This window comes from Rattus norvegicus, chromosome 17 (genome assembly GCF_021556685.1).
Source record: "Rattus norvegicus strain SHRSP/BbbUtx chromosome 17, alternate assembly SHRSP_T2T, whole genome shotgun sequence".
NCBI lineage: Eukaryota > Metazoa > Chordata > Mammalia > Rodentia > Muridae > Rattus > Rattus norvegicus.
The window spans coordinates 36,053,186-36,079,952 of NC_141550.1; the positions used below are offsets into that span (position 1 = coordinate 36,053,186).

Consider the following 26,767-nt stretch of genomic DNA (forward strand, 5'->3'; position numbering starts at 1 on the left):
CAAAACCATCCAATGGAAAAAAGATAGCATTTTCAGCAAATGGTGCTGGTTCAACTGGAGGTCAACATGTAGAAGAATGCAGATCGATCCAGGCTTATCACCCTGTACAAAGCTTAAGTCGAAGTGGATCAAGGACCTCCACATCAAACCAGACACACTCAAACTAATAGAAGAAAAACTAGGGAAGCATCTGGAACACATGGGCACTGGAAAAAATTTCCTGAACAAAACACCAATGGCTTATGCTCTAAGATCAAGAATTGACAAATGGGATCTCATGAAACTGCAAAGCTTCTGTAAGGCAAAGGACACTGTGGTTAGGACAAAACGGCAACCAACAGATTGGGAAAAGATCTTTACCAACCCTACAACAGATAGAGGCCTTATATCCAAAATATACAAAGAACTCAAGAAGTTAGACCGCAGGGAAACAAATAACCCTATTAAAAAATGGGGTTCAGAGCTAAACAAAGAATTCACAGCTGAGGAATGCCGAATGGCTGAGAAACACCTAAAGAAATGTTCAACATCTTTAGTCATAAGGGAAATGCAAATCAAAACAACCCTGAGATTTCACCTCACACCAGTGCGATTGGCTAAGATCAAAAACTCAGGTGACAGCAGATGCTGGCGAGGTTGTGGAGAAAGAGGAACACTCCTCCATTGTTGGTGGGATTGCAGACTGGTAAAACCATTCTGGAAATCAGTCTGGAGGTTCCTCAGAAAATTGGACATTGAACTGCCTGAGGATCCAGCTATACCTCTCTTGGGCATATACCCAAAAGATGCCTCAACATATAAAAGAGACACGTGCTCCACTATGTTCATCGCAGCCTTATTTATAATAGCCAGAAAATGGAAAGAACCCAGATGCCCTTCAACAGAGGAATGGATACAGAAAATGTGGTACATCTACACAATGGAATACTACTCAGCTATCAAAAACAACGAGTTTATGAAATTCGTAGGCAAATGGTTGGAACTGGAAAATATCATCCTGAGTGAGCTAACCCAATCACAGAAAGACATACATGGTATGCACTCATTGATAAGTGGCTATTAGCCCAAATGCTTGAATTACCCTAGATCCCTAGAACAAACGAAACTCAAGACGGATGATCAAAATGTGAATGCTTCACTCCTTCTTTAAATGAGGAAAAAGAATACCCTTGGCAGGGAAGGGAGAGGCAAAGATTAAAACAGAGACTGAAGGAACACCCATTCAGAGCCTGTCCCACATTTGGCCCATACATATACAGCCACCCAATTGGACTAGATGGATGAAGCAAAGAAGTGCAGACCGACAGGAGCCGGATGTAGATCGCTCCTGAGAGACACAGCCAGAATACAGCAAATACAGAGGCGAATGCCAGCAGCAAACCACTGAACTGAGAATAGGTCCCCTATTGAAGGAATCAGAGAAAGAACTGGAAGAGCTTGAAGGGGCTCGAGACCCCAAAAGTACAACAATGCCAAGCAACCAGAGCTTCCAGGGACTAAGCCACTACCTAAAGACTATACATGGACTGACCCTGGACTCTGACCCCATAGGTAGCAATGAATATCCTAGTAAGAGCACCAGTGGAAGGGGAAGCCCTGGGTCCTGCTAAGACTGAACCCCCAGTGAACTAGTCTATGGGGGGAGGGCGGCAATGGTGGGAGGGTTGGGAGGGGAACACCCATAAGGAAGGGGAGGGGGGAGGGGGATGTTTGCCCGGAAACCGGGAAAGGGAATAACACTCGAAATGTATATAAGAAATACTCAAGTTAATAAAAAAAAAAAATAATTTGCTACAAAAAAAAAAAAAATTGGTGACATATGCTCTTTCCTGTTTCTTTCTGCAGGCACTCAGCGCTATGAGTTTTCCTCTTAGCACAGCTTTCATTGTGTCCCATAAGTTTGGGTATGTTGTACCTTCATTTTCATTAAATTCTAAAAAGTTTTTAATTTCTTTCTTTATTTCTTCCTTGACTAGGTTATCATTGAGTAGAGCATTGTTCAATTTCCACGTATATGTGGGCATTCTTCCCTTATTGTTATTGAAGACCAGTTTTAGGCCGTGGTGGTCTGATAGCAGGCATGGGATTATTTCTATCTTTCTGTACCTGTTGAGGCCCATTTTTTGACCAATTATATGGTCAATTTTGGAGAAAGTACCATGATGAGCTGAGAAGAAGGTATATCCTTTTGCTTTAGGATAGACTGTTCTATAAATATCTGTTAAGTCCATTTAGCTCGTGACTTCTCTTAGTCTGTCTACGTCTCTGTTTAATTTCTGTTTCCATGATCTGTCCATTGATGAGAGTGGGGTGTTGAAATCTCCTACTATTATTGTGTGAGGTGCAATGTGTGTTTTGAGCTTAGTAAGGTTTCTTTTACGTATGTAGGTGCCCTTGTATTTGGGGCATAGATATTTAGGATTGAGAGTTCATCTTGATGGATTTTTCCTTTGATGAATATGAAGTGTCCTTCCTTATCTTTTTTGATGACTTTTAGTTGAAAATTGATTTTATTTGATATTAGAATGGCTACTCCAGCTTGCTTCTTCTGACCATTTGCTTGGAAAGTTGTTTTCCAGCCTTTCACTCTGAGGTAGTGTCTGTCTTTTTCTCTGAGGTGTGTTTCCTGTAGGCAGCAGAATGCAGGGTCCTCGTTGCGTATCCAGTTTGTTAATCTGTGTCTTTTTATTGGGGAGTTGAGGCCATTGATGTTGAGAGATCTTAAGGAATAGTGATTATTGCTTCCTGTTATATTCATATTTGGATGTGAGGTTATGTTTGTGTGCTTTTCTTCTCTTTGTTTTGTTGCCAAGACGATTAGTTTCTTGCTTCTTCTAGGTATAGCTTGCCCCCTTATTTGGGGATTTACCATTTATTATCCTTTGTAGTGCTGGATTTGTAGAAAGATATTGTGTAAATTTTGTTTTGTCATGGAATATCTTGGCTTCTCCATCTATGTTAATTGAGAGTTTTGCAGGATACAGTAACCTGGGCTGGCATTTGTGTTCTCTTAGGGTCTGTATGACATCAGTCCAGGATCTTCTGGCTTTCATAGTTTCTGGCGAAAAGTCTGATGTGATTCTGATAGGTCTCCCTTTATATGTTACTTGACCTTTTTCCCTTACTGCTTTTAATATTCTTTCTTTATTTTGTGCGTTTGGTGTTTTGACTATTATGTGACAGGGGGTGTTTCTTTTCTGGTCCAATCTATTTGGAGTTCTGTAGGCTTCTTGTATGCCTATGGGTATCTCTTTTTTTAGGTTAGGGAAGTTTTCTTCTATGATTTTGTTGAAGATATTTACTGGTCCTTTGAGCTGGGAGTCTTCACTCTCTTCTATACCTATTATCCTTAGGTTTGATCTTCTCATTGAGTCCTGGATTTCCTGTATCTTTTGGACCAGTAGCTTTTTCCGCTTTACGTTTTCTTTGATTGTTGCGTCAATGATTTCTATGGAATCTTCTGGTCCTGAGGTTCTCTCTTCCATCTCTTGTATTCTGTTGGTGAAACTTGTATCTACAGCTCCTTGTCTCTTCTTTTGGTTTTCTATATCCAGGATTGTTTCCATGTGTTCTTTCTTGATTGCTTCTATTTCCATTTTTAATTCCTTCAACTGTTTGATTGTGTTTTCCTGGAATTCTTTCAGGGATTTTTGTGACTCCTCTCTATGGGCTTCTCCTTGTTTATTTATGTTTTCCTGGAATTCTTTCAGGGATTTTTGCGATTCCTCTCTGTAGGCTTCTACTTTTTTATTAACGTTTTCCTATGTTTCTCTAAGGCAGTTCTTCACGTCTTTCTTGAAGTCCTCCAGCATCCCGATCAAATATGATTCTGAAACTAGATCTTGCTTTTCTGGTGTGTTTGGATGTTCCGTGTTTGCTTTGGTGGGAGAATTGGGCTCCGATGATGCCATGTAGTCTTGGTTTCTGTTGCTTGGGTTCCTACGCTTGCCTCTCGCCATCAGATTATCTCTAGTGTCACTTTGTTCTGCTATTTCTGACAGTGGCTAGACTGTCCTATAAGCCTGTGTGTCAGGAGTGGTGTAGACCTGTTTTCCTGTTTTCTTTCAGTCAGTTATGGGGACAGAGTGTTCTGCTTTCGGGCCTGTAGTTTTTCCTGTCTATAGTTCTTCAGCTGTTCCTGTGGGCCTGTGTCTGGAGTTCACCAGGCTGGTCACTTGCAGCAGAAAAGTTGGTTTTTCCTGTGGTCCCGAGGCTCAAGTTTGCTCGTGGGGTGTTGCTTATGAGCTCTCCGCGGCGGCAGCCACCAGAAAGATCTGCGCCGCTTTTTCCAGGAGCTTCCGTGCACCAGGGTTCCAGATGGCGTTTGGTGTTTTCCTCTGGCATCAGAGATGTGTGCAGGGAGCAGTCTCTTCTGGTTTCCCAGGCGTGTCTGCCTCTCTGAAGGTTTAGCTCTCCCTCCTACGGGATTTGGGTGCAGAGAACTGTTTATCTGGTCCTTCCCTTCAGGTTCTTGCGGTGTCTCAGACGCAGTGGTCCTGCTGCTCCTGGGCCCTCCTCTACGGGAACTCAGAGGCTGTATACAGTTTCCTCTTGGGCCATGGATGTGGGCAGGGGTGGGCAGTGTTGGTGGTCTCTTCCGCTCTGCAGCCTCAGGAGTGCCCACCTGACCAGGCAGTGAGGTCTCTCTCCCATGGCGTTTGGGAGCAGAGAGCTGCTGCGGGCCGGGATCCTCGGGTTTGGGGCTCAGGGTAAACACCGGAAGTGCTCGGTCCTAGAGGAATTTTGCCTCTGTGTGTCCTGAGTTCACCAGGCAGGTCGCTTGCAGCAGAAAAGTTGGTCTTACCTGTGGTCCCGAGGCTCAAGATTGCTCGTGGGGTGCTGCCTACAAGCTCTCCGCCAGGAGGAGCTGTATTAAGGGTTCTCAGTATTAGGAAGATTGAGAAACACTGATCTAGAGTAATATTTCTACCTTTATTCTCGAAGTTCTTAATACCTTCCATAGTCCCATAATGTTTGCCTAATGTAAGAAGGTTAGATTTGAAATATTTCATGTTTTTGGGTTTTTTTTTTCCTACAAATTTTGCTGTGTATAGCTGCAACCGTGGGGCTGGGTGAACCAGCCTTGATTTCTTGAAGAATAGGATACGCACAGTTTCCATTCTAGAATGAATATGTTCTTGCCCGTGTCTGAGAATTTCCTGTAAAAGGCTTTAAGGTAGGAGATGTGGCACAGATGTAAACATCTGTGCTGTTCTTTTAAAGGATTTGATTTAGGTTCCAGTACCCATCTCAGATGATTCATAACCACCTGTAACTCTAGCTCCAGGGAGTCTGATATCTTCTGGAGTCTGTGGATAGTGCTCAGTACAAGCATGTGCAAACACACAAACACATGAGTGCATGCACGTACAGACTTAAATAAACTCCCTCTGAAAAGGGGCAATATTTAGAGGCTGGGGAGGTGGCTTAGCAGTTCAAAGCACTTGGTGTTCTTCCAAAGGACCCAGGTTTATCCCCCAGCACTCATGTGGCAGCTTATTGGCATCTGTAACTTCCATAGAATATGAAACCTTCTTCTGGTCTTCAGAGGCTCTATAAGTGTGCATATGCTGAACAGATACATATGGAGGCAAAACAACCATACGCATAAAAATGTAAAGCAGAAAAACTAGAGAAGAAAGCCTGAGGAGCCTATAAATTGTGGATCTTTGAGGAGCACCCCAAATATAAGCTAGGGTGAAGGTTGAAAAAGAAGACCCAAGCCAGGGAGCCTGTCCCTTTATTCCAATATGGAACTTTACAGAAATACTTTTTTTTTTTAATTAACTTGAGTATTTCTTATATACATTTCAAGTGTTATTCCCTTTCCCGGTTTCCGGGCAAACATCCCCCTCCCCCCTCCCCTTCCTTATGGGTGTTCCCCTCCCAACCCTCCCCCCATTGCCGCCCTCCCCCCATAGTCTAGTTCACTGGGGGTTCAGTCTTAGCAGGACCCAGGGCTTCCCCTTCCACTGGTGCTCTTACTAGGATATTCATTGCTACCTATGGGGTCAGAGTCCAGGGTCAGTCCATGTATAGTCTTTAGGTAGTGGCTTAGTCCCTGGAAGCTCTGGTTGCTTGACATTGTTGTACTTTTGGGGTCTCGAGCCCCTTCAAGCTCTTCCAGTTCTTTCTCTGATTCCTTCAACGGGGGACCTATTCTCAGTTCAGTGGTTTGCTGCTGGCATTCGCCTCTGTATTTGCTGTATTCTGGCTGTGTCTCTCAGGAGCGATCTACATCCGGCTCCTGTCGGTCTGCACTTCTTTGCTTCATCCATCTTGTCTAATTGGGTGGCTGTATATGTATGGGCCACATGTGGGGCAGGCTCCAAATGGGTGTTCCTTCAGTCTCTGTTTTAATCTTTGCCTCTCCCTTCCCTGCAAGGGTATTCTTTTTCCTCATTTAAAGAAGGAGTGAAGCATTCACATTTTGATCATCCGTCTTGAGTTTCGTTTGTTCTAGGGATCTAGGGTAATTCAAGCATTTGGGCTAAAAGCCACTTATCAATGAGTGCATACCATGTATGTCTTTCTGTGATTGGGTTAGCTCACTCAGGATGATATTTTCCAGTTCCAACCATTTGCCTACGAATTTCATAAACTCGTTGTTTTTGATAGCTGAGTAATATTCCATTGTGTAGATGTACCACATTTTCTGTATCCATTCCTCTGTTGAAGGGCATCTGGGTTCTTTCCATTTTCTGGCTATTATAAATAAGGCTGCGATGAACATAGTGGAGCACGTGTCTCTTTTATATGTTGAGGCATCTTTTGGGTATATGCCCAAGAGAGGTATAGCTGGATCCTCAGGCAGTTCAATGTCCAATTTTCTGAGGAACCTCCAGACTGATTTCCAGAATGGTTTTACCAGTCTGCAATCCCACCAACAATGGAGGAGTGTTCCTCTTTCTCCACATCCTCGCCAGCATCTGCTGTCACCTGAGTTTTTGATCTTAGCCATTCTCACTGGTGTGAGGTGAAATCTCAGGGTTGTTTTGATTTGCATTTCCCTTATGACTAAAGATGGTGAACATTTCTTTAGGTGTTTCTCAGCCATTCGGCATTCCTCAGCTGTGAATTCTTTGTTTAGCTCTGAAACCCATTTTTTAATAGGGTTATTTGTTTCCCTGCGGTCTAACTTCTTGAGTTCTTTGTATATTTTGGATATAAGGCCTCTATCTGTTGTAGGATTGGTAAAGATCTTTTCCCAATCTGTTGGTTGCCGTTTTGTCCTAACCACCATGTCCTTTGCCTTACAGAAGCTTTGCAGTTTCATGAGATCCCATTTGTCGATTCTTGATCTTAGAGCATAAGCCATTGGTGTTTTGTTCAGGAAATTTTTTCCAGTGCCCATGTGTTCCAGATGCTTCCTAGTTTTTCTTCTATTAGTTGAGTGTGTCTGGTTTGATGTGGAGGTCCTTGATCCACTTGGACTTAAACTTTGTACAGGGTGATAAGGATGGATCGATCTGCATTCTTCTACATGTTGACTTCCAGTTGAACCAGCACCATTTGCTGAAAATGCTATCTTTTTTCCATTGGATGGTTTTGGCTCCTTTGTCAAAAATCAAGTGACCATAGGTGTGTGGGTTCATTTCTGGGTCTTCAATTCTATTCCATTGGTCTATCTGTCTGTCTCTGTACCAATACCATGCAGTTTTTATCACTATTGCTCTGTAATACTGCTTGAGTTCAGGGATAGTGATTCTCCCTGAAGTCCTTTTATTGTTGAGGATAGCTTTAGCTATCCTGGGTTTTTGTTATTCCAGATGAATTTGCAAATTGTTCTGTCTAACTCTTTGAAGAATTGGATTGGTATTTTGATGGGGATTGCATTGAATCTGTAGATTGCTTTTGGTAAAATGGCCATTTTTACTATATTAATCCTGCCAATCCATGAGCATGGGAGATCTTTCCATCTTCTGAGGTCTTCTTCAATTTCTTTCCTCAGTGTCTTGAAGTTCTTATTGTACAGATCTTTTACTTGCTTGGTTAAAGTCACACTGAGGTACTTTATATTATTTGGGTCTATTATGAAGGGTGTCGTTTCTCTAATTTCTTTCTCGGCTTGTTTCTCTTTTGTATAGAGGAAGGCAACTGATTTGTTTGAGTTAATTTTATACCCAGCCACTTTGCTGAAGTTGTTTATCAGCTTTAGTAGTTCTCTGGTGGAACTTTTGGGATCACTTAAATATACTATCATGTCATCTGCAAATAGTGATATTTTGACTTCTTCTTTTCCGATCTGTATCCCCTTGATCTCCTTTTGTTGTCTGATTGCTCTGGCTAGAACTTCAAGAACTGTATTGAATAAGTAGGGAGAGAGTGGGCAGCCTTGTCTAGTCCCTGATTTTAGTGGGATTGCTTCAAGTTTCTCTCCATTTAGTTTAATGTTAGCAACTGGTTTGCTGTATATGGCTTTTACTATGTTTAGGTATGGGCCTTGAATTCGTATTCTTTCCAGGACTTTTATCATGAAGGGGTGTTGAATTTTGGCAAATGCTTTCTCAGCATCTAATGAAATGATCATGTGGTTCTGTTCTTTCAGTTTGTTTATATAATGGATCACGTTGATGGTTTTCCGTATATTAAACCACCCCTGCATGCCTGGGATGAAGCCTACTTGATCATGGTAGAGATTGTTTTGATGTGCTCTTGGATTCGGTTTGCCAGAATTTTGTTGAGTATTTTTGCGACGATATTCATAAGGGAAATTGGTCTGAAGTTCTCTTTCTTTGTTGTGTCTTTGTGTGGTTTAGGTATAAGAGTAATTGTGGCTTAGTAGAAGGAATTCGGTAGTGCTCCATCTGTTTCAATTTTGTGGAATAGTTTGGATAATATTGGTATGAGGTCTTCTATGAAGGTTTGATAGAATTCTGCACTAAACCCGTCTGGACCTGGGCTCTTTTTGGTTGGGAGACCTTTAATGACTGCTTCTATTTCCTTAGGAGTTATGGGGTTGTTTAACTGGTTTATCTGTTCCTGATTTAACTTCGATACCTGGTATCTGTCTAGGAAATTGTCCATTTCCTGAAGATTTTCAAGTTTTGTTGAATATAGGTTTTTATACTAAGATCTGATGATTTTTTGAATTTCCTCTGAATCTGTTGTTATGTCTCCCTTTTCATTTCTGATTTTGTTAATTTGGACGCACTCTCTGTGTCATCTCGTTAGTCTGGCTAAGGGTTTATCTATCTTGTTGATTTTCTCAAAGAACCACCTTTTGGTTCTGTTGATTCTTTCTATGGTCCTTTTTGTTTCTACTTGGTTGATTTCAGCTCTGAGTTTGATTATTTCCTGCCTTCTACTCCTCCTGGGTGTATTTGCTTCTTTTTTTCTAGAGCTTTTAGGTGTGCTGTCAAGCTGCTGACATGTGCTCTTTCCTGTTTCTTTCTGCAGGCACTCAGCGCTATGAGTTTTCCTCTTAGCACAGCTTTCATTGTGTCCCATAAGTTTGGGTATGTTGTATCTTCATTTTCATTAAATTCCAAAAAGTTTTTAATTTCTTTCTTTATTTCTTCCTTGACCAGGTTATCGTTCAGTAGAGCATTGTTCAACTTCCACGTATATGTGGGCATTCTTCCCTTATTGTTATTGAAGACCAGTTTTAGGCCGTGGTGGTCCGATAGCACGCATGGGATTATTTCTATCTTTCTGTACCTGTTGAGGCCCATTTTTTGACCAATTATATGGTCAATTTTGGAGAAAGTACCATGAGGAGCTGAGAAGAAGGTATATCCTTTTGCTTTAGGATAGAATGTTCTATAAATATCCGTTAAGTCCATTTGGCTCATGACTTCTCTTAGTCTGTCGACATCACTGTTTAATTTCTGTTTCCATGATCTGTCCATTGATGAGAGTGGGGTGTTGAAATCTCCCACTATTTTTGTGTGAGGTGCAATGTGTGTTTTGAGCTTTAGTAAGGTTTCTTTTACATATGTAGGTGCCCTTGTATTTGGGGCATAGATATTTAGGATTGAGAGTTCATCTTGGTGGATTTTTCCTTTGATGAATATGAAGTATCCTTCCTTATCTTTTTTGATGACTTTTAGTTGGAAATTGATTTTATTTGATATTAGAATGGCTACTCCAGCTTGCTTCTTCTGACCATTTGCTTGGAAAGTTGTTTTCCAGCCTTTCACTCTGAGGTAGTGTCTGTCTTTGTCTCTGAGGTGTGTTTCCTGTAGGCAGCAGAATGCAGGGTCCTCGTTGCGTATCCAGTTTGTTAATCTATGTCTTTTTATTGGGGAGTTGAGGCCATTGATATTGAGAGATCTTAAGGAATAGTGATTATTGCTTCCCGTTATATTCATATTTGGATGTGAGGTTATGTTTGTGTGCTTTCATTCTCTTTGTTTTGTTGCCAAGACGATTAGTTTCTTGCTTCTTCTCGGGTATAGCTTGCCTCCTTATGTTGGGCTTTACCATTTATTATCCTTTGTAGTGCTGGATTTGTAGAAAGATATTGTGTAAATTTGGTTTTGTCATGGAATATCTTGGTTTCTCCATCAATGTTAATTGAGAGTTTTGCTGGATACAGTAACCTGGGCTGGCATTTGTGTTCTCTTAGGGTCTGTATGACATCAGTCCAGGATCTTCTGGCCTTCATAGTTTCTGGCCAGAAGTCTGGTGTGATTCTGATAGGTCTCCCTTTATATGTTACTTGACCTTTTTCCCTTACTGCTTTTAATATTCTTTCTTTATTTTGTGCGTTTGGTGTTTTGACAATTATGTGACGGGAGGTGTTTCTTTTTTGGTCCATTCTATTTGGAGTTCTGTAGGCTTCTTGTATGTCTATGGGTATCTCTTTTTTTAGGTTAGGGAAGTTTTCTTCTATGATTTTGTTGAAGATATTTACTGGTCCTTTGAGCTGGGAGTCTTCACTCTCTTCTATACCTATTATCCTTAGGTTTGATCTTCTCATTGAGTCCTGGATTTCCTGTATGTTTTGGACCAGTAGCTTTTTCCGCTTTACATTATCTTTGACAGTTGAGTCAATGATTTCTATGGAATCTTCTGCTCCTGAGATTCTCTCTTCCATCTCTTGTATTCTGTTGGTGAAGCTTGTATCTACAGCTCCTTGTCTCTTCTTTTGGTTTTCTATATCCAGGGTTGTTTCCATGTGTTCTTTCTTGATTGCTTCTATTTCCATTTTTAATTCCTTCAACTGTTTGATTGTGTTTTCCTGGAATTCTTTCAGGGATTTTTTTGTCTCCTCTCTATGGGCTTCTACTTGTTTATTTATGTTTTCCTGGAATTCTTTCAGGGATTTTTGTGTCTCCTCTCTATGGGCTTCTACTTGTTTATTTATGTTTTCCTGGAATTCTTTCAGGGATTTTTGCGATTCTTTCAGGCATTTTTGCGATTCCTCTCTGTAGGCTTCTACTTGTTCTCTAAGGGAGTTCTTCACGTCTTTCTTGAAGTCCTCCAGCATCATGATCAAAAATGATTTTGAAACTAGATCTTGCTTTTCTGGTGTGTTTGGATATTCCATGTTTGTTTTGATGGGAGAATTGGGCTCCGATGGTGCCATGTAGTCTTGGTTTCTGTTGCTTGGGTTCCTGTGCTTGCCTCTTGCCATCAGATTATCTCTAGTGTTACTTTGTTCTGCTATTTCTGACAGTGGCTAGACTGTCCTATAAGCCTGTGTGTCAGGAGTGCTGTAGACCTGTTTTCCTCTCTTTCAGTCAGTTATGGGGACAGAGTGTTCTGCTTTCAGGCGTGTAGTTTTTCCTCTCTACAGGTCTTCAGCTGTTCCTGTGGGCCTGTGTCTTGAGTTCACCAGGCAGCTTTCTTGCAGCAGAAAAGTTGGTCTTACCTGTGGTCCCGAGGCTCAAGTTCGCTCGTGGGGTGCTGCTCACGGGCTCTCTGCATCGGCAGCAACCAGGAAGACTTGTGCCGCCGTTTCCGGGAGCTTCAGTGCACCAGGGTTCCAGATGGTCTTTGGCTTTTTCCTCTGGCGTCCGAGATGTGTGTGCAGAGAGCAGTCTCTTCCGGTTTCACAGGCTTGTCTGCCTCTCTGAAGGTTCAGCTCTCCCTCCCACGGGATTTGGGTGCAGAGAACTGTTTATCAGGTCTGTTTCCTTCAGGTTCTGGTGGTGTCTCAGGCAGGGGTCCTGCCGCTCCTGGGCCCTCCCCCATGGGAGCCCAGAGGCCTTATACAGTTTCCTCTTGGGCCAGGGATGTGGGCAGGGGTGAGCAGTGTTGGTGGTCTCTTCCGCTCTGCAGCCTCAGGAGTGCCCACCTGACCAGGCGGTTGTGTCTCTCTCTCACCTACAGAAATACTTTTAATAGTTCACTAAAGCACCTTGGTGCAGGCTACAGAGGCCAAAAGGAGGCTGTTAAGCAAAGCCCTCTCTGCACGATATGGCTGTTAGGTCGGTGGTTTTATGGAAGTAGATGCATCTCTGACTCTTTTGCATGCTTTTGAGACTCTTTTCCTCCTGTTGGGTTGCCTCATGCAGCTCCTAGAGGATTGGCTGTCTCCTGGAAGGATGTTCTTCTCTGAAGGAAAGTGGAGAGGGAGTGGGTATGGGGGAAAGAAGAAGTCAAAATGGTGGTTGGGATATGTTGTATGAGAGAAGAACGTCTTTTCAATTAAAAAGGAAGAAAGGAAGAAAGAAAACACACTCCCTTCACTCTCCCTACACTCCCCTGTCTTTGGTTCATGTCTGAGTCAGCCCCGATGTGTTGTTAGACTGAGAAAGAATCAAATGAATATATATGGAAGATCTGCACATACTCTATGTAGGGTCTCAATAGCAAAAGCATTGGTTATCTGAAGCACCATACAGGATTCTACTCTCAAACTGGGTCCTTCTTACTATTCCTAGAGCTCAGGTGAGGAGTATAGTCAGCTAAAGGGGGATGAGCAGAAGCTGTCTTTCTGTTCCTCTGCAGAGAGGACCACTGCAGCCACTGTCTGAACATGTGTCATGAAGGCACAGGCCACAGTCAGAGGCAGGACGAACTCTGTTTTATCCCAGTTGCAGCTGCCCACCCAGGATGGGCAGTGACGAGAACAGATGCTTCGCTCTTCATCACTGTGCTGCATACACTTCCTCTTGAGATGGTGCCAGGAGCACATTAGGAAGCAGGAGCAGGGAGAGGACAGCCTCTAAACCAAAAGTAACCCTGCCATTGACTTCAGGTTTACTACTCTCTGTTGCACCTGAGTTAGAAGAAGCACGCACACAGTTTGTACTTCCTTTTATATCTTTACCACCACATGAGAATGAAGAGCTTTGAGCAACGTGAAGTCAATTATGTGATGGGAAAAAACAATAAAAAAAATACTTCTTGCACATCTGTGTTATAATGAGGACATTTCAAATCAACCACACCAGTCTGGCTTCCTGTTTGCTTATAACTTACATATGTATAGTGTTCTCATGTTTAATTTATGTATTTGTAACATTTTATAGTATGCACAGCTCACTGTACCCTCTCTTCTCTCCTCACACCAAAGTAATGTCAAAACCACTGTGTTTGTATTTCAGGTGAAACACGGAAGCCCTGTCCACGTTGCAGCATGTAGCTGAGAAGAAAACGAAGATAGCATGGCCCATAGCTCACAGCTTCCTCTCATGCTCAGGAATTGCCACCAGTGCCATTACATTGGCCTCCTCTCATATGCCTCTGGAAACCACATGTGGCTGGCCTCTGTTTGTAACAGTTTGGCTATGGTTGCTGGCTCCTCTTGGACATGTTTTTAGAACTTAAAGAAACAAAGGTTTATTAGGACATATTTAAAATAAAACTATTCTCTTCTCATTTAGTATACAGTTGGTTCTTCCAATTTCTTCAGTCAAACTTATTTTATTGATCAAACTTACACTTTGAGAAATCCAGACATGTATGTAGTGTATTTGGGCTATTCTCACCCTCCCCCACATTCTCTTATCTCCCTTTCAGCCCTGACACCCTCGAACTTCCCTGTGGACCTAGTCACACATTCATGTCTTTTTGTTTTATAACCATTGATTTTAACCAGGGCCATCTGTATGACCATGGCTTTAGAATTATCTACTGGAATTGGTTGGCTTAAAATAGACAATGAGTTTCCCTTCCCCCAAATCCACCATAGCTAAGGGTTCAGCCCCTCCAGCCCTGTCCCCAAACTATGATTGACTGTTAGACAGTCCGGTTTTATGCAGGCCCAGTGCTGGTATCTGCAGCTACTGTGAGATCACACCCTGAGGGTACATAGCCCTTTTCCCTGCCTTCTATTTCCATGTCTACTGTGTTCCCTGAGCCCTAGTTGGGGTAGTATGAATGCCCACCCATCCAGGTGACAGTATATGTGTTCACTGAGATAAAACAAAGACAATAACCAATAGGAAACATATTATAAGCATTGCACATGCTACATAATGTAGAGAATAAGAAAAAATCAAACAGTGCTGTATAAATTCAAGATCATTGCTCTATGTCAGTGTCAGAAGTCTATCAGTTCCAAAGAATTTGTATCAATGTTAAGTTAGAAATGATCCACTCCTGTTTGCTGTACAATGGATTTGTTCAGATGGCCAACAATACAAAAAATGAAAAAGCAAGGTATAAAGAATCTAAAGTGAATATGCTCTGTGAGACAATTGCAAACCTCTTATGGGTATTACTACATAGCAAGACAATAGAGACTATCTCGTCTTTGGCTATGTATTCAGCTTGAACATTGTAGGGGGTGGCTTGTAGTTTTGACTTAGAACCCTTGAAGAGCTGAGAAGTGTGTCTTTGGCTTTATCAGATCCAGCTATGGAAAATTAGCAATCAATACATGCCTGGAATTGAGATTTTAGATAGACGGATGCTGTTATAATTAGGAAATAGGCTGTAATATTATGTTAAGAATTTCCCTTTTTGTATGTTTGCATAACTACATGTTACCTTTCAATGTAAGCTTTTCAGTCACATTATTAAGTCTAATTGAGTTAAGATAGCAGGCAGAGTAGTGGAAAGAGATCTGCTAGATTGTCTTAAATAGCATTTTCTATTGCTGGTGTGCTCTGTAATTAGCCAGCATTGTAGATAACTCAATATATGTGCTCTGAGTAGTGCATATCAGAGAAAGTTTCTCTATCTTGTTTAAGGATATTTTTCCCTTTCATGCTACCATATAGAATCTTGACCTGTCATGCATCTTGCTATCTAAGAGATTTCCTTTAATGTGTTGAGAATAACATAATATTTATTTTTAAAATCAGACTAACCCATGACTAGAATGCTGTAGATTTGTATCTCAAATTGTTCTGCAGTTCTTTTTTATGTATGTATGATTGGGGTTTTGATATTCAGGGTTTTTCTAGTCCAGTGGTTCTTATGTTTTGGGTTACAACCTCTTTAAGGGGGGGTCATGTATCTGATATCCTACATATCAGATATTTACATTGTGACTCATAACAGTAGCAACATTACAGTTATGAAGTAGCAATGAGGTAATTTTATGATGGGGGGGTTAACACAACCTGAAGAACTATATTAAAGGGTTGTATGTTTAGGAAGATTGACAACCATAGTTCTAGTCTATATTCACTAATTGTCAAAAACAAAAGGGTATACAATAAATAAGCCCATATTTTTATGTTCTTGCTATGGAAATCCTTTTTATTGTGTTTTTATATTAGCCATCATTGGATACAAACATCACTTTTCCAAAAATGTTCAAATACATTACATCTACTGTTAGAACAATGACCACAGCGTGTAAACCATTTAAAATGGTTTCTTGGAGGACTTGTAAGAGGGCTCGAAAGCTGAGCTACTACCTCCCAATCATGAGGATCTGAGTTCATATCATAGATATCGATATCTACCTGAAGGTCAGGTTCCATAGTGCGAGTCTTTGATTTCAGTGTTGAATTGGATGGACACATGCAGATCCCTGGAACACACTGGTGAGCCAGACTTGAGGAGTCAATAAACTCAAGACTCAAATCAGAGATCCTATCTCAAAAAAACAGAATGGAAAACACACAAGAAAGACACCTGATGTTGACCATCAGCTTCCAAACAAATGTACACACATCTACACATGCATGTATGGTACATGTGTGTACATAATGCAGACAAACACACATGCACATGCAGAGGAGAGAGAGAGAGAGAGAGAGAGAGAGAGAGAGAGAGAGAGAGAGAGAATATAAGTTTTCCTAGTATTTGTTACTACACTGGGAGGCCACTTCTCCTGACAAAAAACCCAATTGATTGAACAGTTTTCCAAATTGTCCACTAACTCCATATCCTTGAGGCTTCACGGCTCACTTTTTTTCTATTGATAATGACTGCGTGGTACAACCTATATTAAAGACATCTTTACCATGTATAATAATTAAGAAAGTTCCTGTATTTCACACAGGTTGTTTGTAGTCAACTTAGGACTGAAGCTGTGAGTACCATGACTCATTTCTGGGACAATGAGATAAGAGACTGTGAACACCTTGTGAAAGAGTACACAGCAGACAGGAAGCATATATTTGATAGGAGTTTCCTGATGGCATTTTTAGGAGAGTTTTCTTATTCTTTCTATGCATTTATATGTGATTATTTATGTGTGATTATGTATTACATGTGATTATTTTTTCTCTGATTCCTCCATTTTCACTTCCCTCCTGCCATTACTGATAATTTCCATTTTATTTTTGATACCAAGACTATGGTATTAACTACACACAGCAGTGTGTTCTATCTGAGTGGAGTAGCCTTTAAATAGTTCTTCCTTTGGATCTAAAAAGTAGTATTTACTGAAAATATTTTTCTAGTTTGTGTCATTTTTTAAAAAAGAGTTGTAGACACATCAGATTTTGGCAAATGTGTGTTCTCTGATGAGGAAGTGACTGCCCCTTTCTGTGTCATTTCCTAAGCTCTGAAACCTTGTTGACACCAAACTCCTTTGTGAAGGAGTCAACATAAAGGTCTTTGATATTGTCCCTGACTCAGTATTAGTGGACATTGTATGTCTGGCTGGCAGTTTTTCCCTGTGGTAAGGTCAGCCTCATGTAGTATTTCACAACCTTCTTGTGCGTCAGTGAGAATCAAAGGACTCCTTAGAGTGAAAGACAAAAGCTTGGCTTGGAGTCCTTAGATGAGCAATCCCTGAGCAAGACATGGGACTTAGATTCTACCGTCAATGTTCATTTGTCATTCATTATGAGAAATTAGCTTTTGTAAAAGTATTCTTCAATTTTTATTATGATTTTTTTGGGGGGGAACAGATATTGAAATTATGTTACTCACTTTACTTCCTGATCTCACCACCCTTCTCTTCTCCCATTTCCACCCTTACAAATCTCTCTACCCATTACCCTCTCCTCTTCTCAGAGAAGTGGGACCACCCTGGGACCTCCAGTCGGCAGCATAGACCTAAGCACATCTCACACTGAGGCTCAACTAGGTAGTCTATTTAGGAGAAAGAAATCCAATATCCGACAACTGAGCCAGAGATCTCATCTTCTCCAATGGTTAGTGAACCGACATGAAGGCCAAGCTGCACATCTGCCACAAATGTACAGGGAGCCTAGGTCTAGCCCTTGTATGTTCTTTGGTTGGTGGTTCAGCCTCTGTGAGTCCACCAAGTTTTATCTTTACTATAGGGATTCATTATCTACAGTTTGATTTCTCTCCTTGATGGAACATTGGGAAACATGTTGGATCAGGATAATTTTGTAGAGAAGGCAGTAGGTGGTCACGTAGAAGTCCTTTTCAGGCACTCATAGAAGGACCACTCGTTTCCCCCATTATCTACTCTCTGAGACAGAAGTAACTATTTCCCTCACCAGGATGGTAATGAGTGGGAAAAAAATGCCATGGTAGAGCATAAACTACCATGAATTTTCAATTCAGAAAAAAGGTTCTACTGTTCCTTGGTGTGTTTAAAAAGATTTATTTTATTTTTATGTATGTGTTTGTATATGCTACTCTGTGTAGATACCTATACAGAGCAGAAAAGAACATAAAATTTTCTGGAGCTGGAGTTAAACGTAGTATTGCTGCACTCAAAATGGATACTGGGAACCAAATTCAGGTTCTCTAGAATTGCTCTTACCCACTAAGCCATCTTTCCTCTCCCATGGGCTTTTGTTCTTAGGGGCCAGAAGAGTTTTCCTGTCTATTGCTTGTGAGAAGGTCAAAGTGATGGTGGGACTTTTCAACATTTACAATATTGTGATCTCAAAGGAACTATTGTGACATTTGGCCACCGTGATATTTTGCACCATTGCTTTGCCTCTGCAAGGATGTCATGCTATATGGAAAAATCTTTGTTCCTTGACTGTGAAAATATAAATGTTATGAATTTGAGCATCCTGCCACTCCTGCCGTAGTTTGTGGCCATTATGCTTTAGGTAATTTGTTTTCTCCAGTTGTTCCTGACACTCATCCCTCTATGAGTAGGAAGAACAATGGACACACACACAGACACTTTTCTTTATTGAGAGGAAAGTGTGTATGTCTGAAAAAAGGGGGCGATTTATTTTAAGACATGGAATTGGGTAGATCAATGTAGAAAACTATAAATAAAACCTCACATTGGAAATAAAATAATCATGGGGCTGACAGTCATCTTTATAACAAGAGTGTTTGCCACCAAAGTCTCATTTGGTGAAGGTGAACAAGCATCCTTAGGGATGCCTTGCCTGGTCTCCATCTATCATTCTGAGTCACTCCTAAGCCAGTTTTGCTATCAGAACATGACTTCCCAGCCTTCCTATATGGTCCAAGTTCTCCTTCACCCCAAGAATTCAGCTAATGAACATTGAACAGCCAAAAACTATTTTGAGAAGAGATTCTTTTTGAAAATTGCTATCATTAAGGTATAAGCCATATGAACTCAAGGGGTGGCAAAGACCTGAGCAGTGTCTTTGTTCATTAAGACAGACATATTTATATGAGCAGTAATGATGACAGCATATCAGCATCTACATGATATAAAGCAGAGTGCAGATGCAATTAGACGGCACTGACAGTCCAATTGTAATTATGTAAATAACACCTAGTTTTACTCTGCATCTCTCATCTCTAGGCGTATAAGTAAGAGGGTTATGGGAAATAAGTTAGTGCTAGGCAGAAATGTCTGGCTATTTATTTGTGGCTAGGACAGTATCCTGAAGCTTACATTTCTCTGATTTATGCTTTCATCCACCATCCCATGGGTCTCACAGAGAGAACATGCAAATATGTGTTTGTTGTTCAACCTGCAGCCCGTGGCAGGAATCCCAGGGTAGCTATGAATGCAGTGCAATGCATTAGTAGATGACAAGGACATATCTTAAAGTCTCCTGAGAGAACATTGGTGAAGATACAGCATGTGCAGGAAGACTGCAGCTCCATGGTATTCCTGCTCAAGCTCTTCTGCTTCCCGTTTGGGTTTTCCTTTATTAAGACTACTACTTTCTACCTTCCTTTTGCTCACAAAGTTTTAAATTGTCCTACCTGAGGATGATTCCTGTTTCTAGCTGTCTATCAAGCTTCCCATCACAAAGTTAAAGCATTTGATTGGTTTTTTTAAGTGAATACAGATGCCAACAGGAGTGTAGCCTTGATTGATGCTAATTATAAGTCTATAATGGTTCCTCCGCTTTAGCCACTGCCTCTGCAGGTTGTGATTTTTATGGGTAAAGTAACTGCTGGTCAACAGCTTAATCATAAGTTCTGGCCTATCTTTCCTTCAGTGATTCTCTGTTCGGTTGTGTAATCCCAGGAACATACATTATCGTCATTAAAGGCAACGTTCCTTTGAGTGATTAATGCATTTATAAGGAGCCTGAAGTATCTTTGTTGTGATCCCAGCATCGGTTGTGGTCGCTGGGCTTTCTGGGTATTAAAGCTACCTGCAATGTTATATGTGTTGTCTGAGAATCATTGAAGATTTCCACATAGTTTCTACTTAGCATATTAACATTGTAAAATGAGCCTAAAGCTACTATGTTAGAAATACGAGATTTGTGACCTGAAGATGCCATCGGTATATGGCAGTCACACCAGCAAGATGAAAAGCAAGTTAAATTACAGGGGGGCCTTCCTTCTTGGGAGAATCTTGTTAAATAGATTTGAGGTCACTAGCTTTGAAATATCTACTGATTAAACTGCAGTTTTTCCTGGCTGCATTTTCACAAGGCTAATATATGCTGAGCCTTTAAGCTTTTTACTCAAGCCGGGAGATGAAAGTTTTAAATAACAGAAAATACATCTAGCAACATACATATTTATGTGACAGTCAAGGTATGGATAATTTGCTTATGTAAATACAGTCCCATATATGTGACACACAATAATACTTCCTTGAAATGCTCCGTTTTACTTCAGAGTACCTATCTACAAACTGAAAGGTTGCTTTGCTGTCTTATGAGTTTGCCTCTGCACCCTTCCAGTGCACAGAAACTCATACATATTTAAAGCAGCACTCTGATGCTTTATAAAAACAGTGCTGACCACTGGAAAACTGGTTGGTGAACTAACATGAATATGCACCTGCATAGCTCTCTTGTTTACTTTTACTTCATATGAAGTAAGCTAGATAGAGCATCAGACTTCCACAGCAAAGCACTGAAGAACGAGGATACCTTCCTGTTGGTTTTCTGTTCAGCAACACTGATAAGCGCGCTATATTAGCTCTAACTCCTACACAGGACTGCTCTCTATAATTTCATTTTTACATCATGCTCATTTTCAAATAAGAAATGCCAGATTGCATTATAGAAAAGCAATTACTCTCCAATTGGTCCAGGCATATAAGAGGGAACCACAGGCTTCCTCCAAGGCCAAGTATGAGAATCTGGTTCTCTAGAAATAGCATCTACTTAACATTTCTGGTAGCATAGTTATGCCATTTTTTGATTAGAAGATGCCTATGTAGTAATTTTCTTTTTTGAACACTTGGGGAGAGAAATTAAGCTGTGTATTTTTTTTTAGAGGACTTCTCAGTCTACAATATTATATTTGAAAATCCTTAATGAGACTTTAAGGTATTTGCAATAATCATTTAGTGTTTTGTCTTTTGCTATTGTCAGAACACAGATTTAAGGGGATTATTGGAAATTTTAGTTTTCCTGTGTCCTGGTATGCTAGCTAGTAGATATCACAGGTGACAACCTGTATCACAGATGCCACTGTTGTCACATGATCTGAGTGATATAGTGGGAACTGTATATAGGGCTTAACCTGTCTCACAGGGAACGTCACTGTAGCTTTAATGTTTTCAAAACCTATTTCTAATGATGGTTCTTAAACACTTTAACCTCCCTTTTAGCCCACCACCCACCAGAAGTAGTGGGAAAGAAAGGATATGGGGTAGGTGGACCTGTTAGGAATGGTTCTTTGAAGCAAAATCCATCTGTGTTGTCTAGAAATGGACAGTTCGGTTCACAGGTTAGCAGCAGCAGCTCAATCCACTGGCAAATACTTCAAGGATACATCAGACATCCAGTTAGTTAGAGATAAGATAGCAAAGATGAATCAGCAGTGGTGGCACTACCTAGGAGAGACAACCAGGCATTAGCCTTGGCTCGAGTTAGCAGGAGGGACTAGGATGAGTACCTCTCAGGGAAGCAGAGATCATCAAAGACGTGAGCCCCACAAGTGATGCATAGCTAGTTCTATAAGTAAGCCTAGCTCAGCCCTGTCACTGCCCATCAAGTCCTTTTTATTCTCTTTCCAAACCTCACGTGTCTTCCACGTGTCTTGCCTCAGCATGGGTCTTGCCTGACCATGTGTATCCAATCAACCCGAGTCTGTGGAACCTACAAGAAACTGCAGCACACTACCAGAAGTTTTTTGGTATGTTTCTCTCTATGAAGTCCTAACAAATGCAGCTCAATGGCAGGCGGACTAATACCTGTGTCATTAGCAAAGGATCCTTCATCATGTTTTCTTTCATGTGATTGCTTTAGCAGAACAACCTTATTTTTCTGTTTCTGCTTCAGCTAAACATTCCTTCATGAGTCTGCCTTAGTCTTTCACCTGTGTCCACTTCAGGGAAACACTCCTTTGTGTGTTTGCCCCCAAAAAACCATCATCCAAATGACTTTCCAAAGAACCCTTAAGTTTCCACATCACATCATTCTTTTGGGGTTTTGTTCAAGCATGTAAATATAGTTGTGGAGGACAAAGTTAGAAAGCTTGAGATGGATGTGGGGGACAGAATCAACTGAACTTTTTTTTGCTTGGGAAGAATACTACTTTGAGAACCTGTGGAAGTACTCAGTGTTAGGGTAACCTATACTGTAGTTAATACTCCAACAAAACCATATAAACCCTCCAGTCTCTGTCCATGCACTGCCATCAGGGCAATTTGTGACTAAATATCATCAGAAATGATGGAGACATGACTCAGTCAATAAAGATATTGCTTCCCAATTGTGAGAATCTAAATTCCTCCCTACGTTGTGGGAAAATCCCAAGCTTGGTGGTTAGGACTTGTAATCTCAGCACTGAAAAGATGGACATAATCAGACCTCCAGGTGCTTACTGGGTATCCAATCAGGGTGAATTCGAGGCTAAGGAGAGACCCTGTCTTAAAGGACTATGCCTGAAGACTGACACTTGACTTTATCTTCACACACACACACACACACACACACACACACACACACACACACACACAAATGCATGTGAGTAAGAAAAAGAAATGTCAGGAATGGGCTTTTCCATTGGAGCCATAGGAGTCTGGGCACTAGAATCACATCGTGTGTGATCCCGTGGTAAGAACTGCAAATTGCTCGATCAGAGAATGTGTGAGGTGTGTTGTTTAGTCTCTCTTGCTATGTGATTAGTTTCTTTTGTAGTTTTGATAAATTAACACTGGCTCCTGTATTCAACAGGACTCTCTATCCCCACCCCTGAGGACTCTGTTTAGAAATGCAGGTTAATTCTCCAAGGCTTTCAAAAGCATTTCTGCCTCATGCTACTAATTAAGATAAGCTTATCACTTTAAGTTATACCAGGAATGCAATTAGAGCTTCTAGTGAGAACTGTAGCAATCAATTTTATACAAATTATTTAGACCTGGTAAGGTAGAATACAGTTTTAATAGGACAAGTGAACATACTACGATTTTATCAGATATGATGTGAATTCAAAAACCACCTGAACACAGCATCTGTAATACATCATGTGGCCCGAGTCACTGGGAAGTCAGTTCTCAGCTTTTCATTGGGGGAGAGTTAATCAAACACCTTCCATTTTCCATTGTTCAGTGACCGACCGTTATTTGGGATTTGAGAGAGATTTTTGTTTTTAGATTTGAATGGTGTCAGACATGAGAAAGTCATCTATAGAATACAAAGAACAGATTAACAAGCCCCTGCATTTGTCTACGTGGGCGCACGCTGTGAAGCAGCCCACAGGCCCTTGCTGTCTTTCTTTCTTTTGTGTGGCCCTTGGAGTCCAGGTGACCAGCTGACAGCATAATTAACTAATTTTCTTCATTGTCCATTACTGCTGAGAGTATGGGGTGTTATGTCTTATCTGCCAACTGTCAGTAATTACTTATTCATTGAATGGAAACCTGCTTCCTAAGGAGGCATGAGGACCGTGAGGCCGAATGGCTCCCTAGGAGGATGTATGTCTTCCTCCTGAGATCACCTGCGGGTCATCCTTAACTCGCCAATACAGCATATAAATAAACTACAACACTCCTGGGTTTTCTTTTCTTAGACATCTTAAGAACAGTTTACATTTTCTCCACATTCATTTTCATGTGACATAACTGTTCCTTATTTTTATTTTTTAAAATGTGTGTGTATGTGCACATATGTGAACAGGCACCTAGAGGCCAGAAATGCCATAGAGTTCCTATGTGACAGGGATTCTTGTTGACTTGAAACTCACAGTGGGCTACCACCAGGCCTGAAACTTTTTCTAGGTTCTGAGTATTTAACTTGGGTTCTCATGCTTGGGATGCATGTATGTTTCTGCTAAGTTATCTCCCCAAACCCTTTAGTTCTAATTGCCCCTTGTGCCTCTATTCTTCAGAATACGATTGCTTACTTTGTTTATTTATTAAGTTTTCATCATGTGTCATGCACTGTGCTAGGTATTGGGCATAAGTCCAAATTTCCTACTCCCCATTATCAGGCATCACCTCTCAGCCATATGACCTTACATTTCTCCTTAGTCCTCCCTATCTTTCTCTGTATCTACTTTTACCTATAACTGATGGTTTCCTTCTTTTCTGTCTCGTAGAAAGGATTACGACTCCTCCGTAAGTTTGCCCTGATTATATTTTTTTTTACTTATTCAGTTTTCTTCCTCCTCTGCTTCATTTAAATCTTACGTATTAGTCTGCGCCTTTCTTTCAAACAGTGAGCATTACCTACTCTCATTTCCAGCTTCCGTTACTAATAGGCACTGGTACGTTGGTTGCCTTATGTTGCTTATTCCAACTTCCCAGACTGCTGGTTCTTTTTTTTTTATTATTATTATTATTAACTTGAGTATTTCTTATATACATTTCGAGTGTTATTCCCTTTCCCGGTTTCTGGGCAAACATCCCCCTTCCCCTCCCCTTCCCTATCGGTGTTCCCCTCCCCATCCTCCCCCCATTGCCGCCCTCCCCCCACCAGTCTAGTTCACTGGGGGTTCAGTCTTAGCAGGACCCAGGGCTTCCCCTTCCACTGGTGCTCTTACTAGGATATTCATTGCTACCTATGAGGTCAGAGTCCAGGGTCAGTCCATGTATAGTCTTTAGTTAGTGGCTTAGTCCCTGGAAGCTCTGGTTGCTTGGCATTATTGTTCAGAAGGGGTCTCGAGCCCCTTCAAGCTCTTCCAGTTCTTTCTCTGATTCCTTCAACGGGGGTCCTATTCTCAGTTCAGTGGTTTGCTGCTGGCATTCGCCTCTGTGTTTGCTGTATTCTGGCTGTGTCTCTCAGGAGAGATCTACATCCGGCTCCTGTCGGCCTGCACTTCTTTGCTTCATCCATCTTGTCTAATTGGGTGGCAGTATATGTATGGGCCACAAGTGGGGCAGGCTCTGAATGGGTGTTCCTTCTGTGTCTGTTTTAATCTTTGCCTCTCTATTCCCTGCCAAGGGTATTCTTGTTCCCCTTTTAAAGAAGGAGTGAAGCATTCACATTTTGATCATCGGTCTTGGGTTTCATTTGTTCTAGGCATCTAGGGTAATTCAAGCATTTGGGCTAATAGCCACTTATCAATGAGTGCATACCATGTGTGTTTTTCTATGATTGGGTTACCTCACTCAGGATGATATTTTCCAGTTCCAACCATTTGCCTACGAATTTCATAAAGTCATTGTTTTTGATAGCTGAGTAATATTCCATACCACATTTTCTGTATCCATTCCTCTGTTGAAGGGCATCTGGGTTCTTTCCAGCTTCTGGCTATTATATATAAGGCTGCAATGAACATAGTGGAGCACGTGTCTTTTTTATATGTTGGGGCATCTTTTCGGTATATGCCCAAGAGAGGTATAGCTGGATCCTCAGGCAGTTCAATGTCCTTGTTTCTGAGGAACCTCCAGACTGATTTCCAGAATGGTTGTACCAGTCTGCAATCCCACCAACAATGGAGAAGTGTTCCTCTTTCTCCGCATCCTCGCCAGCATCTGCTGTCACCTGAGTTTTTGATCTTAGCCATTCTCACTGGTGTGAGGTGAAATCTCAGGGTTGTTTTGATTTGCATTTCCCTTATGACTAAAGATGTTCAACATTTCTTTAGGTATTTCTCATCCCTTCGGCATTCCTCAGCTGTGAATTCTTTGTTTAGCTCTGAACGCCATTTTTTAATAGGGTTATTTGTCTCCCTGCAGTCTAACTTCTTGAGTTCTTTGTATATTTTGGATATAAGGCCTCTATCAGTTGTAGGATTGGTAAAGATCTTTTCCCAATCTGTTGGTTGCCGTTTTGTCCTAACCACAGTGTCCTTTGCCTTACAGAAGCTTTGCAGTTTTATGAGATCCCATTTGTCGATTCTTGATCTTAGAGCATAAGCCATTGGTGTTTTGTTCAGGAAATTTTTTCCAGTGCCCATGTGTTCGAGATGCTGCCCTAGTTTTTCTTCTATTAGTTTGAGTGTATCTGGTTTGATGTGGAGGTCCTTGATCGACTTGGACTTAAGCTTTGTACAGGGTGATAAGCATGGATCGATCTGCATTCTTCTACATGTTGACTTCCAGTTGAACCAGCACCATTTGCTGAAAATGCTATCTTTTTTCCATTTGATGGTTTTGGCTCCTTTGTCAAAAATCAAGTGACCATAGGTGTGTGGGTTCTTTTCTGGGTCTTCAATTCTGTTCCATTGGTCAATCTGTCTGTCTCTGTACCAATACCATGCAGTTTTTATCACTATTGCTCTGTAATACTGCTTGAGTTCAGGGATAGTGATTCCCCCTGAAGTCCTTTTATTGTTGAGGATAGTTTTAGCTATCCTGGGTTTTTTGTTATTTCAGATGAATTTGCAAATTGTTCTGTCTAACTCTCTGAAGAAATGGATTGGTATTTTTATGGGGATTGCATTGAATCTGTAGATTGCTTTTGGTAAAATGGCCATTTTTACTATATTAATCCTGCCAATCCATGAGCATGGGAGATCTTTCCATCTTCTGAGGTCTTCTTCAATTTCTTTCCTCAGTGTCTTGAAGTTCTTATTGTACAGATCTTTGACTTGCTTGGTTAAAGTCACACCAAGGTACTTAATATTATTTGGGTCTATTATGAAGGGTGTCGTTTCCCTAATTTCTTTCTCGGCTTGTTTCTCTTTTGTGTAGAGGAAGGCTACTGACTTATTTGAGTTAATTTTATACCCAGCCACTTTGCTGAAG

At 41.1% G+C, this 26,767-nt stretch overlaps 1 pseudogene across 38 annotated transcripts in view; it reads left to right on the forward strand.

Moving 5' to 3' along the window:
• LOC134482707 (uncharacterized) overlaps positions 1-26,767 on the forward strand; it is a 501,539-nt pseudogene that overhangs the window by 436,010 nt on the left and 38,762 nt on the right. For 21 of the 38 annotated variants that reach the window (XR_015641611.1, XR_015641614.1, XR_015641619.1 and 18 more), the window contains one exon: positions 13,500-15,580. The exons of 2 other annotated variants lie outside the window; for them this stretch is intronic. The product of XR_015641611.1 is annotated as an uncharacterized LOC134482707, transcript variant X4 (transcript). Of the gene's footprint in view, positions 1-9,399; positions 9,459-13,499; positions 15,581-26,767 lie in introns of those variants that run through there. 15 more of the 38 variants (XR_015641629.1, XR_015641613.1, XR_015641625.1 and 12 more) reach the window with 1 other exon arrangement.